This window comes from Hemicordylus capensis, unplaced genomic scaffold, assembly GCF_027244095.1.
Source record: "Hemicordylus capensis ecotype Gifberg unplaced genomic scaffold, rHemCap1.1.pri scaffold_29, whole genome shotgun sequence".
Classification (NCBI taxonomy): Eukaryota; Metazoa; Chordata; class Lepidosauria; order Squamata; family Cordylidae; genus Hemicordylus; species Hemicordylus capensis.
The window spans coordinates 29,155-39,427 of NW_026513639.1; positions in this window are offsets into that span (position 1 = coordinate 29,155).

The following is a 10,273-nucleotide window of genomic DNA, read 5'->3' on the forward strand; positions in this document are numbered from 1 at the left end:
GCCAGGTCTACCCCCATAGGCCTCTATGGTGGGTAGACCGGGCCTCCGCTCCCGACTCGGTCCCTTCCCCAGCCTGCCTGCCTGCCTGCCGGCGGGGCCTTAAGCCCGGGAAGGGAGGTGGGAGTCCCGGCCAGGGGAAGCGGATCCTTAAGCCCCGGGGACGCCCCCCCTCCCACTGTGGAAAATTAAGCCCCGGAGGGAGTGTTCTTCCCGGGGGGAAGCGGCGGGGTCTCCAGGCCGGGCCAGCCGGAGGCCCGGAGGCCAGGTCTACCCGGCGGGCGGAGGCCAGGTCTACCCGCCATTCAGGCCTATGCGGGTAGACCGGGCCTCCGGCGGGCGGAGGCCCGGTCTACCCGCCATTCAGGCCTATGCGGGTAGACCGGGCCTCCGGCGGGCGGAGGCCTGGTCTACCCCCATAGGCCTCTATGGCGGGTAGACCGGGCCTCCGCTCCCGACTCGGTCCCTTCCCCAGCCTGCCTGCCTGCCTGCCAACGGGGCCTTAAGCCCGGGAAGGGAGGTGGGAGCCCCGGCCAGGGGAAGCGGATCCTTAAGCCCCGGGGACGCCCCCCCCCTCCCACTGTGGAAAATTAAGCCCCGGAGGGAGTGTTCTTCCCGGGGGGAAGCGGCGGCGTCTCCAGCCCCGGCCGGACGGAGGCCCGGAGGCCAGGTCTACCCGGCGGGCGGAGGCCAGGTCTACCCGCCATTCAGGCCTATGCGGGTAGACCGGGCCTCCGGCGGGCGGAGGCCTGGTCTACCCGCCATTCAGGCCTATGCGGGTAGACCGGGCCTCCGGCGGGCGGAGGCCAGGTCTACCCCCATAGGCCTCTATGGCGGGTAGACCGGGCCTCCGCTCCCGACTCGGTCCCTTCCCCAGCCTGCCTGCCAGCCTGCCTGCCTGCCTGCCGGCGGGGCGTTAAGCCCGGGAAGGGAGGTGGGAGTCCCGGCCAGGGGAAGCGGATCCTTAAGCCCCGGGGACGCCCCCCCCCCCCCACTGTGGAAAATTAAGCCCCGGAGGGAGTGTTCTAACCGGGGGGAAGCGGCGGCGTCTCCAGCCCCGGCCGGACGGAGGCCCGGAGGCCAGGTCTACCCGGCGGGCGGAGGCCCGGTCTACCCGCCATTCAGGCCTATGCGGGTAGACCGGGCCTCCGGCGGGCGGAGGCCAGGTCTACCCGCCATTCAGGCCTATGCGGGTAGACCGGGCCTCCGGGGGGCGGAGGCCAGGTCTACCCGCCATTCCGGCCTATGCGGGTAGACCGGGCCTCCGGCGGGCGGAGGCCAGGTCTACCCGCCATTCAGGCCTATGCGGGTAGACCGGGCCTCCGGGGGGCGGAGGCCAGGTCTACCCGCCATTCAGGCCTATGCGGGTAGACCGGGCCTCCGGCGGGCGGAGGCCCGGTCTACCCGCCATTCAGGCCTATGCGGGTAGACCGGGCCTCCGGCGGGCGGAGGCCTGGTCTACCCCCATAGGACTCTATGGCGGGTAGACCGGGCCTCCGCTCCCGACTCGGTCCCTTCCCCAGCCTGCCTGCCGGCGGGGCCTTAAGCCCGGGAAGGGAGGTGGGAGCCCCGGCCAGGGGAAGCGGATCCTTAAGCCCCGGGGACGCCCCCCCCTCCCACTGTGGAAAATTAAGCCCCGGAGGGAGTGTTCTTCCCGGGGGGAAGCGGCGGCGTCTCCAGCCCCGGCCGGACGGAGGCCCGGAGGCCAGGTCTACCCGGCGGGCGGAGGCCAGGTCTACCCGCCATTCAGGCCTATGCGGGTAGACCGGGCCTCCGGCGGGCGGAGGCCTGGTCTACCCCCATAGGCCTCTATGGCGGGTAGACCGGGCCTCCGCTCCCGACTCGGTCGCTTCCCCAGCCTGCCTGCCTGCCTGCCAACGGGGCCTTAAGCCCGGGAAGGGAGGTGGGAGCCCCGGCCAGGGGAAGCGGATCCTTAAGCCCCGGGGACGCCCCCCCCCTCCCACTGTGGAAAATTAAGCCCCGGAGGGAGTGTTCTTCCCGGGGGGAAGCGGCGGCGTCTCCAGCCCCGGCCGGACGGAGGCCCGGAGGCCAGGTCTACCCGGCGGGCGGAGGCCAGGTCTACCCGCCATTCAGGCCTATGCGGGTAGACCGGGCCTCCGGCGGGCGGAGGCCTGGTCTACCCGCCATTCAGGCCTATGCGGGTAGACCGGGCCTCCGGCGGGCGGAGGCCAGGTCTACCCCCATAGGCCTCTATGGCGGGTAGACCGGGCCTCCGCTCCCGACTCGGTCCCTTCCCCAGCCTGCCTGCCAGCCTGCCTGCCTGCCTGCCGGCGGGGCGTTAAGCCCGGGAAGGGAGGTGGGAGTCCCGGCCAGGGGAAGCGGATCCTTAAGCCCCGGGGACGCCCCCCCCCCCCCACTGTGGAAAATTAAGCCCCGGAGGGAGTGTTCTAACCGGGGGGAAGCGGCGGGGTCTTCAGGCCGGGCCGGCCGGAGGCCCGGAGGCCAGGTCTACCCGGCGGGCGGAGGCCCGGTCTACCCGCCATTCAGGCCTATGCGGGTAGACCGGGCCTCCGGGGGGCGGAGGCCAGGTCTACCCGCCATTCAGGCCTATGCGGGTAGACCGGGCCTCCGGCGGGCGGAGGCCAGGTCTACCCCCATAGGCCTCTATGGCGGGTAGACCGGGCCTCCGCTCCCGACTCGGTCCCTTCCCCAGCCTGCCTGCCTGCCTGCCAGCGGGGCCTTAAGCCCGGGAAGGGAGGTGGGAGCCCCGGCCAGGGGAAGCGGATCCTTAAGCCCCGGGGACGCCCCCGCCTCCCACTGTGGAAAATTAAGCCCCGGAGGGAGTGTTCTTCCCGGGGGGAAGCGGCGGCGTCTCCAGCCCCGGCCGGACGGAGGCCCGGAGGCCAGGTCTACCCGGCGGGCGGAGGCCCGGTCTACCCGCCATTCAGGCCTATGCGGGTAGACCGGGCCTCCGGCGGGCGGAGGCCAGGTCTACCCGCCATTCAGGCCTATGCGGGTAGACCGGGCCTCCGGCGGGCGGAGGCCAGGTCTACCCCCATAGGCCTCTATGGCGGGTAGACCGGGCCTCCGCTCCCGACTCGGTCCCTTCCCCAGCCTGCCTGCCGGCGGGCCCTTAAGCCCGGGAAGGGAGGTGGGAGTCCCGGCCAGGGGAAGCGGATCCTTAAGCCCCGGGGACGCCCCCGCCTCCCACTGTGGAAAATTAAGCCCCGGAGGGAGTGTTCTTCCCGGGGGGAAGCGGCGGCGTCTCCAGCCCCGGCCGGACGGAGGCCCGGAGGCCAGGTCTACCCGGCGGGCGGAGGCCCGGTCTACCCGGCGGGCGGAGGCCCGGTCTACCCGCCATTCAGGCCTATGCGGGTAGACCGGGCCTCCGGGGGGCGGAGGCCAGGTCTACCCGCCATTCAGGCCTATGCGGGTAGACCGGGCCTCCGGGGGGCGGAGGCCAGGTCTACCCGCCATTCAGGCCTAAGCGGGTAGACCGGGCCTCCGGCGGGCGGAGGCCAGGTCTACCCGCCATTCAGGCCTATGCGGGTAGACCGGGCCTCCGGCGGGCGGAGGCCAGGTCTACCCGCCATTCAGGCCTATGCGGGTAGACCGGGCCTCCGGCGGGCGGAGGCCAGGTCTACCCCCATAGGCCTCTATGGTGGGTAGACCGGGCCTCCGCTCCCGACTCGGTCCCTTCCCCAGCCTGCCTGCCTGCCTGCCGGCGGGGCCTTAAGCCCGGGAAGGGAGGTGGGAGTCCCGGCCAGGGGAAGCGGATCCTTAAGCCCCGGGGACGCCCCCCCTCCCACTGTGGAAAATTAAGCCCCGGAGGGAGTGTTCTTCCCGGGGGGAAGCGGCGGGGTCTCCAGGCCGGGCCAGCCGGAGGCCCGGAGGCCAGGTCTACCCGGCGGGCGGAGGCCAGGTCTACCCGCCATTCAGGCCTATGCGGGTAGACCGGGCCTCCGGCGGGCGGAGGCCCGGTCTACCCGCCATTCAGGCCTATGCGGGTAGACCGGGCCTCCGGCGGGCGGAGGCCTGGTCTACCCCCATAGGCCTCTATGGCGGGTAGACCGGGCCTCCGCTCCCGACTCGGTCGCTTCCCCAGCCTGCCTGCCTGCCTGCCAACGGGGCCTTAAGCCCGGGAAGGGAGGTGGGAGCCCCGGCCAGGGGAAGCGGATCCTTAAGCCCCGGGGACGCCCCCCCCTCCCACTGTGGAAAATTAAGCCCCGGAGGGAGTGTTCTTCCCGGGGGGAAGCGGCGGCGTCTCCAGCCCCGGCCGGCCGGAGGCCCGGAGGCCAGGTCTACCCGGCGGGCGGAGGCCAGGTCTACCCGCCATTCAGGCCTATGCGGGTAGACCGGGCCTCCGGCGGGCGGAGGCCAGGTCTACCCGCCATTCCGGCCTATGCGGGTAGACCGGGCCTCCGGCGGGCGGAGGCCAGGTCTACCCGCCATTCAGGCCTATGCGGGTAGACCGGGCCTCCGGGGGGCGGAGGCCAGGTCTACCCGCCATTCAGGCCTATGCGGGTAGACCGGGCCTCCGGCGGGCGGAGGCCCGGTCTACCCGCCATACAGGCCTATGCGGGTAGACCGGTCCTCCGGCGGGCGGAGGCCTGGTCTACCCCCATAGGCCTCTATGGCGGGTAGACCGGGCCTCCGCTCCCGACTCGGTCCCTTCCCCAGCCTGCCTGCCGGCGGGCCCTTAAACCCGGGAAGGGAGGTGGGAGCCCCGGCCAGGGGAAGCGGATCCTTAAGCCCCGGGGACGCCCCCCCCTCCCACTGTGGCAAATTAAGCCCCGGAGGGAGTGTTCTAACAGGGGGGAAGCGGCGGGGTTTTCAGGCCGGGCCGGCCGGAGGCCCGGAGGCCAGGTCTACCCGGCGGGCGGAGGCCAGGTCTACCCGCCATTCAGGCCTATGCGGGTAGACCGGGCCTCCGGCGGGCGGAGGCCTGGTCTACCCCCATAGGCCTCTATGGCGGGTAGACCGGGCCTCCGCTCCCGACTCGGTCGCTTCCCCAGCCTGCCTGCCTGCCTGCCAACGGGGCCTTAAGCCCGGGAAGGGAGGTGGGAGCCCCGGCCAGGGGAAGCGGATCCTTAAGCCCCGGGGACGCCCCCGCCTCCCACTGTGGAAAATTAAGCCCCGGAGGGAGTGTTCTTCCCGGGGGGAAGCGGCGGCGTCTCCAGCCCCGGCCGGACGGAGGCCCGGAGGCCAGGTCTACCCGGCGGGCGGAGGCCAGGTCTACCCGCCATTCAGGCCTATGCGGGTAGACCGGGCCTCCGGCGGGCGGAGGCCTGGTCTACCCCCATAGGCCTCTATGGCGGGTAGACCGGGCCTCCGCTCCCGACTCGGTCCCTTCCCCAGCCTGCCTGCCGGCGGGCCCTTAAGCCCGGGAAGGGAGGTGGGAGCCCCGGCCAGGGGAAGCGGATCCTTAAGCCCCGGGGACGCCCCCCCCTCCCACTGTGGAAAATTAAGCCCCGGAGGGAGTGTTCTTCCCGGGGGGAAGCGGCGGCGTCTCCAGCCCCGGCCGGACGGAGGCCCGGAGGCCAGGTCTACCCGGCGGGCGGAGGCCCGGTCTACCCGCCATTCAGGCCTATGCGGGTAGACCGGGCCTCCGGCGGGCGGAGGCCAGGTCTACCCGCCATTCAGGCCTATGCGGGTAGACCGGGCCTCCGGCGGGCGGAGGCCTGGTCTACCCGCCATTCAGGCCTATGCGGGTAGACCGGGCCTCCGGCGGGCGGAGGCCAGGTCTACCCCCATAGGCCTCTATGGCGGGTAGACCGGGCCTCCGCTCCCGACTCGGTCCCTTCCCCAGCCTGCCTGCCTGCCTGCCGGCGGGGCCTTAAGCCCGGGAAGGGAGGTGGGAGCCCCGGCCAGGGGAAGCGGATCCTTAAGCCCCGGGGACGCCCCCCCCTCCCACTGTGGAAAATTAAGCCCCGGAGGGAGTGTTCTTCCCGGGGGGAAGCGGCGGCGTCTCCAGCCCCGGCCGGACGGAGGCCCGGAGGCCAGGTCTACCCGGCGGGCGGAGGCCAGGTCTACCCGCCATTCAGGCCTATGCGGGTAGACCGGGCCTCCGGCGGGCGGAGGCCAGGTCTACCCGCCATTCAGGCCTATGCGGGTAGACCGGGCCTCCGGCGGGCGGAGGCCAGGTCTACCCGCCATTCAGGCCTATGCGGGTAGACCGGGCCTCCGGCGGGCGGAGGCCTGGTCTACCCGCCATTCAGGCCTATGCGGGTAGACCGGGCCTCCGGCGGGCGGAGGCCAGGTCTACCCCCATAGGCCTCTATGGCGGGTAGACCGGGCCTCCGCTCCCGACTCGGTCCCTTCCCCAGCCTGCCTGCCGGCGGGCCCTTAAGCCCGGGAAGGGAGGTGGGAGTCCCGGCCAGGGGAAGCGGATCCTTAAGCCCCGGGGACGCCCCCGCCTCCCACTGTGGAAAATTAAGCCCCGGAGGGAGTGTTCTTCCCGGGGGGAAGCGGCGGCGTCTCCAGCCCCGGCCGGACGGAGGCCCGGAGGCCAGGTCTACCCGGCGGGCGGAGGCCCGGTCTACCCGCCATTCAGGCCTATGCGGGTAGACCGGGCCTCCGGCGGGCGGAGGCCAGGTCTACCCGCCATTCAGGCCTATGCGGGTAGACCGGGCCTCCGGCGGGCGGAGGCCAGGTCTACCCCCATAGGCCTCTATGGCGGGTAGACCGGGCCTCCGCTCCCGACTCGGTCCCTTCCCCAGCCTGCCTGCCGGCGGGCCCTTAAGCCCGGGAAGGGAGGTGGGAGTCCCGGCCAGGGGAAGCGGATCCTTAAGCCCCGGGGACGCCCCCGCCTCCCACTGTGGAAAATTAAGCCCCGGAGGGAGTGTTCTTCCCGGGGGGAAGCGGCGGCGTCTCCAGCCCCGGCCGGACGGAGGCCCGGAGGCCAGGTCTACCCGGCGGGCGGAGGCCCGGTCTACCCGGCGGGCGGAGGCCCGGTCTACCCGCCATTCAGGCCTATGCGGGTAGACCGGGCCTCCGGGGGGCGGAGGCCAGGTCTACCCGCCATTCAGGCCTATGCGGGTAGACCGGGCCTCCGGGGGGCGGAGGCCAGGTCTACCCGCCATTCAGGCCTAAGCGGGTAGACCGGGCCTCCGGCGGGCGGAGGCCAGGTCTACCCGCCATTCAGGCCTATGCGGGTAGACCGGGCCTCCGGGGGGCGGAGGCCAGGTCTACCCGCCATTCAGGCCTATGCGGGTAGACCGGGCCTCCGGCGGGCGGAGGCCAGGTCTACCCCCATAGGCCTCTATGGTGGGTAGACCGGGCCTCCGCTCCCGACTCGGTCCCTTCCCCAGCCTGCCTGCCTGCCTGCCGGCGGGGCCTTAAGCCCGGGAAGGGAGGTGGGAGTCCCGGCCAGGGGAAGCGGATCCTTAAGCCCCGGGGACGCCCCCCCTCCCACTGTGGAAAATTAAGCCCCGGAGGGAGTGTTCTTCCCGGGGGGAAGCGGCGGGGTCTCCAGGCCGGGCCAGCCGGAGGCCCGGAGGCCAGGTCTACCCGGCGGGCGGAGGCCAGGTCTACCCGCCATTCAGGCCTATGCGGGTAGACCGGGCCTCCGGCGGGCGGAGGCCCGGTCTACCCGCCATTCAGGCCTATGCGGGTAGACCGGGCCTCCGGCGGGCGGAGGCCTGGTCTACCCCCATAGGCCTCTATGGCGGGTAGACCGGGCCTCCGCTCCCGACTCGGTCGCTTCCCCAGCCTGCCTGCCTGCCTGCCAACGGGGCCTTAAGCCCGGGAAGGGAGGTGGGAGCCCCGGCCAGGGGAAGCGGATCCTTAAGCCCCGGGGACGCCCCCCCCCTCCCACTGTGGAAAATTAAGCCCCGGAGGGAGTGTTCTTCCCGGGGGGAAGCGGCGGCGTCTCCAGCCCCGGCCGGACGGAGGCCCGGAGGCCAGGTCTACCCGGCGGGCGGAGGCCAGGTCTACCCGCCATTCAGGCCTATGCGGGTAGACCGGGCCTCCGGCGGGCGGAGGCCTGGTCTACCCGCCATTCAGGCCTATGCGGGTAGACCGGGCCTCCGGCGGGCGGAGGCCAGGTCTACCCCCATAGGCCTCTATGGCGGGTAGACCGGGCCTCCGCTCCCGACTCGGTCCCTTCCCCAGCCTGCCTGCCAGCCTGCCTGCCTGCCTGCCGGCGGGGCGTTAAGCCCGGGAAGGGAGGTGGGAGTCCCGGCCAGGGGAAGCGGATCCTTAAGCCCCGGGGACGCCCCCCCCCCCACTGTGGAAAATTAAGCCCCGTAGGGAGTGTTCTAACCGGGGGGAAGCGGCGGCGTCTCCAGCCCCGGCCGGACGGAGGCCCGGAGGCCAGGTCTACCCGGCGGGCGGAGGCCCGGTCTACCCGCCATTCAGGCCTATGCGGGTAGACCGGGCCTCCGGCGGGCGGAGGCCAGGTCTACCCGCCATTCAGGCCTATGCGGGTAGACCGGGCCTCCGGGGGGCGGAGGCCAGGTCTACCCGCCATTCCGGCCTATGCGGGTAGACCGGGCCTCCGGCGGGCGGAGGCCAGGTCTACCCGCCATTCAGGCCTATGCGGGTAGACCGGGCCTCCGGGGGGCGGAGGCCAGGTCTACCCGCCATTCAGGCCTATGCGGGTAGACCGGGCCTCCGGCGGGCGGAGGCCCGGTCTACCCGCCATTCAGGCCTATGCGGGTAGACCGGGCCTCCGGCGGGCGGAGGCCTGGTCTACCCCCATAGGACTCTATGGCGGGTAGACCGGGCCTCCGCTCCCGACTCGGTCCCTTCCCCAGCCTGCCTGCCGGCGGGGCCTTAAGCCCGGGAAGGGAGGTGGGAGCCCCGGCCAGGGGAAGCGGATCCTTAAGCCCCGGGGACGCCCCCCCCTCCCACTGTGGAAAATTAAGCCCCGGAGGGAGTGTTCTTCCCGGGGGGAAGCGGCGGCGTCTCCAGCCCCGGCCGGACGGAGGCCCGGAGGCCAGGTCTACCCGGCGGGCGGAGGCCAGGTCTACCCGCCATTCAGGCCTATGCGGGTAGACCGGGCCTCCGGCGGGCGGAGGCCTGGTCTACCCCCATAGGCCTCTATGGCGGGTAGACCGGGCCTCCGCTCCCGACTCGGTCGCTTCCCCAGCCTGCCTGCCTGCCTGCCAACGGGGCCTTAAGCCCGGGAAGGGAGGTGGGAGCCCCGGCCAGGGGAAGCGGATCCTTAAGCCCCGGGGACGCCCCCCCCCTCCCACTGTGGAAAATTAAGCCCCGGAGGGAGTGTTCTTCCCGGGGGGAAGCGGCGGCGTCTCCAGCCCCGGCCGGACGGAGGCCCGGAGGCCAGGTCTACCCGGCGGGCGGAGGCCAGGTCTACCCGCCATTCAGGCCTATGCGGGTAGACCGGGCCTCCGGCGGGCGGAGGCCTGGTCTACCCGCCATTCAGGCCTATGCGGGTAGACCGGGCCTCCGGCGGGCGGAGGCCAGGTCTACCCCCATAGGCCTCTATGGCGGGTAGACCGGGCCTCCGCTCCCGACTCGGTCCCTTCCCCAGCCTGCCTGCCAGCCTGCCTGCCTGCCTGCCGGCGGGGCGTTAAGCCCGGGAAGGGAGGTGGGAGTCCCGGCCAGGGGAAGCGGATCCTTAAGCCCCGGGGACGCCCCCCCCCCCCACTGTGGAAAATTAAGCCCCGGAGGGAGTGTTCTAACCGGGGGGAAGCGGCGGGGTCTTCAGGCCGGGCCGGCCGGAGGCCCGGAGGCCAGGTCTACCCGGCGGGCGGAGGCCCGGTCTACCCGCCATTCAGGCCTATGCGGGTAGACCGGGCCTCCGGCGGGCGGAGGCCAGGTCTACCCCCATAGGCCTCTATGGCGGGTAGACCGGGCCTCCGCTCCCGACTCGGTCCCTTCCCCAGCCTGCCTGCCTGCCTGCCAGCGGGGCCTTAAGCCCGGGAAGGGAGGTGGGAGCCCCGGCCAGGGGAAGCGGATCCTTAAGCCCCGGGGACGCCCCCGCCTCCCACTGTGGAAAATTAAGCCCCGGAGGGAGTGTTCTTCCCGGGGGGAAGCGGCGGCGTCTCCAGCCCCGGCCGGACGGAGGCCCGGAGGCCAGGTCTACCCGGCGGGCGGAGGCCAGGTCTACCCGCCATTCAGGCCTATGCGGGTAGACCGGGCCTCCGGCGGGCGGAGGCCCGGTCTACCCGCCATTCAGGCCTATGCGGGTAGACCGGGCCTCCGGCGGGCGGAGGCCAGGTCTACCCCCATAGGCCTCTATGGCGGGTAGACCGGGCCTCCGCTCCCGACTCGGTCCCTTCCCCAGCCTGCCTGCCTGCCTGCCAGCGGGGCCTTAAGCCCGGGAAGGGAGGTGGGAGCCCCGGCCAGGGGA